This window comes from Amblyomma maculatum, chromosome 7, assembly GCF_055883805.1.
Source record: "Amblyomma maculatum isolate TAMU_Amacu chromosome 7, ASM5588380v1, whole genome shotgun sequence".
Lineage (NCBI taxonomy): Eukaryota > Metazoa > Arthropoda > Arachnida > Ixodida > Ixodidae > Amblyomma > Amblyomma maculatum.
Genome location: NC_139350.1, coordinates 138,023,521 through 138,027,277, shown reverse-complemented (window position 1 = coordinate 138,027,277; position 3,757 = coordinate 138,023,521).

The following is a 3,757-nucleotide window of genomic DNA, read 5'->3' as shown; positions in this document are numbered from 1 at the left end:
AAGCTTCCGGCAGAAAAGGAGCACCATGCTTTTGACAAAACAAAAACAAGGTAAGAAAGCCTTGCATGATTGTGCTCGAGTGCGCTATCAATGGCACTAGTCGTCGCGGCGAGCAGCCATCTTTGCTTTTTAGTATGTAGTATCTTTGCAGTATGCTTAATATTTAGAAAGGAAGCGTAATAGAAGGGAACGCGAGTATTTTAGACTGACAGATCTGGAAGTTGTTTTCGTGGATATGGACTAACAAGCAGTTGGGTTTATCCACGAAACATCAAACAAAGCATGGTCGGTCTACCTTTTATATTTACTTCAAAATTTTATATCTTTGTCCTGTTAGGACTGGAAAGAGGAGATATGCAATTAATTGGTTTTGCTGAGAAAAATTGTTTCTAGGCACGGGCAATTAACGTGACGAAGAGGTTGTGTGTCGCGCTTATCTTTTTGCGGTTTTGGCCAGCTTTGTTAGGGATCACCCAAGATATATAAACTAAGAGAGCTGAAAATTTTCCAAATATTTGTATGTTTTTTTTGTATTGTCCTAGGAATGTTGGTCGAGGAAACGGAATTTTTACCGTCAGTTTAAGCCTTTGTCTCAAGAAAGCTTTGCGGCAAAGCAGCAGTAATACCGCAGGATGTTGGCAGAATACTTAATCTGTCAATTTGCTAAAGCATATATTTATATGTCGTTTTAATACAGAGATACTATCGCGCCAATATCAAGCAAACAGCGAACAATGAAAGGCTCTGAGGACAGTTAAAAAAAGACCATATTATCTGATGCTGGAGCTATCCCGGGCTTCTTCTGTTACTAGGCCGATAGTAATTGAGCAAGAAGCAAGTGGACACTTCTGCTTGCTTGCAGTGCGACATATTACAGGCCCAGCAAACCGTTTTGTTAACTCCTGCTGTTCTCCTTAGCACAGAAATTATGGTTCAGCATTAACACCATGCTTTATGCAAATCGACAGTCATACCTAGCACAAGCGAGTGTGAAGGACTGGTCCAGGCCGGTTAAAAATGGGGCCAAGATCAATATACCCACACTGAAATAATACATGTAAGCGGGGGCTCTTTTTTCACATGCGTAATGCTCTTGCAAAACCTTCCTGTTTCAGTGAATTGTACGCGGTTTGGGCGTTTGTATGTTTACAGAGGGCAGTGTGGGGGTTCTATACCTGTGTTATTCTAGGGTGCTCAGCTAAAGATATTTATTTCTTTGGTAGTGTTTACAGTATTTGATAGCCTTTCAGGGGGATTGCATCATGAGACTGTGCAATCTTTTTCAGCCAGAGCTATATTACGCCAGGTTTTCAAGCCTTCAGCGTGGTTGCGCGGTCTCAGTGCTGGTAGGCTGTAGCTATCAATAGACATTATCTAGCACCTGGTTGCTTGACAAAACGTTTGGCAGGAGCTACCAAATCGGGCCTCTTTCCAAAGGGAGGATATCTGAACTAGGTTGTCAGGGCTGTTGCATTCACCTTGCCCCTAGGCCACGCCGACACATTTACAGTGCTTGGTGGAAGGGGTACTTTATATATCTGTGTTGGTAGCCTACGATCTCGTGTCATACCCTTTTAGGCGGAGATTGTGTCCCCCATATTTAAACAAATGTTTCCGACTTGGATGAGGACAATGTTCGCTGTGAAAAATTGCAGATAGTGTAGATTCAATAGCAGATTTCAGCTAAATGAAAACAATCCGGAAATCATTTGGGATGGCCTAATATAGGCGAGGATACTCCTCAGGCAGATTGTTACCAAAAAGCCTTTTTAGGCAGTTATAAATGTTTTAATGTCAAACATAGGCGAGGACACTCCTCAGGCAGATTGTCACCAAAGAGCCTTTTTAGGCAGTTCTAAATGTTTTAATGTAGATAAATCGAGACCTTTCATGCATACATTTTTTGGGCAACTTTGCGCATGAGCGAAGCCAGCCAATAAGTCAATAAAATAATATATGTACAGTGAATGATTTATGTTTCTTGACGTCAGTGAATTGCCATTTGTGGTGCTGTGACCTCCAGCAGTTAAAGTGCAGCATTAAAGTTCGTTTCTTTTGCTTTGAATTGTTTTTGACCAACAGATGCTGCAGTGCTGGACGTTGGTAAAACACCATAATTATGGTTAACCGCTCCTTCTTGCATAAAACATGGTTGAACCATGCACAGGTTTCATAATAACACGTCTTTGACAGATAGTGGTGACTGTAGTCTGGTCGGTGTCTTTCTTCGGGGAACAGCACAGTTGGCACAGTACTAGCTTCGATTGTTAACAGCGACTGTGACGTAGTGTCCTCCTGCTCGAAGGCAGCACGAAAGAGGATGCAAACAATGCAGCCACTGGACATAGCAGAGCACACTTATCACAGCTGTATGGTTTGCGCGTTGTTGAGGAGCCAGCAACTGATGCGTGGTCGAAGGGAGTCACAAAATTATTTGAGAGACCACTTTCTCGAGCAGTGAGAGGTGGGTCGATAAGGTAGAGGTGTGATGGACCAATGATTTAGAATGAGTGCAGGTTAATGTCGTTGTTATTTTACCATCTTTGGAGGTACATTTCGAGGAATTGTGCACCGTCTTCAGTTTTCAAATCCGAAAGCAAAGTGGAACATGTTACACACTGCTACACTGATTCTCGTATCTTCATAAATATTGATCTAACTTTGCAACTGGTTGGGGTGAAATACGCATGGAAGGCATGCATTGCAGCTGTAGCTGGCTAGCAAATCTTGTGTCTGTAAAGTGACGCAGTCTTCACGGCTCTTTGCGTACAGCCAAACACCAGCTTCCTGGGGAAGAAAACTGCGTTTCTATGGTGGATCCCTGATTCGCCACCCTCACATCGGTTCAGGACTCGCAGCAGAAGTGCATCTTACGGTGAGTATTCCCTTCATACGAGCACTTCTCACCGAAGATGGTGCACAAAGAGCAAATGCTGACGGAAAGTGGGAGTCGCATTGCACTAATGCGCACATTTTAGAACACAAGCCAGTTAAGTGGAAACCGGGAACATTTTTTCAACGGTGCTGGAACTGGAGCGGAGCGAAAATAATCTCTAAGGGAAAAGGCCCCGGTGCAGCTAAAGTCACAAATAAGGGACAATGTCGGTTGAAAATTACAGGACGGAAATAAGCTGAATCATTTCTTTAAGAGCTCCTGTACGACTTGGCTCATCTTAACTTATGACATTGCTCCTCAGCACCAAATTGTTCTCTGAGTAGTTGCCAACCACTTGGTCAGATTAATTTCAATGTGCACAGTCATCTTCAAGCACCCTGCAGCGATGGAGAATATTTAGTATTTTATTCCCTTTACGCTCAATTCTGGTTCTACTGTGTTAATAATGTTGAATGGTTAAAACGATTTATTGAAAATCTTAGGATACAGTGTAGCTGTATGCACTCATATACCAAACCCCACCGAGCTCCCATAAACAAAATATTCATTATGTTAAATGGCACTCCATGCCCGTGTAAGAGATGGTCGTCCTCATAAAATTGCCGCATTCATCGCAAGCGGGAGCAGTGCCATGTGCATCCTTGAGTGACAGTGCTAACCACGTGGGGATATAATAAAAGGCTTTGAACGTCCGCCTCGCGTGCAAGAGGACCATGGTACGAATCTGGTTGCGAGCAATTTTCTGCAAGATTGCAAAAAAAATACGGGTGTCGGAGGCGTTGTGTATCTGGTCTGGGGTGGGACTTCATCTCTGCGGACAAGTCCGAAAACGTCCTTTGTCACTAAAACTTGACTTACAAC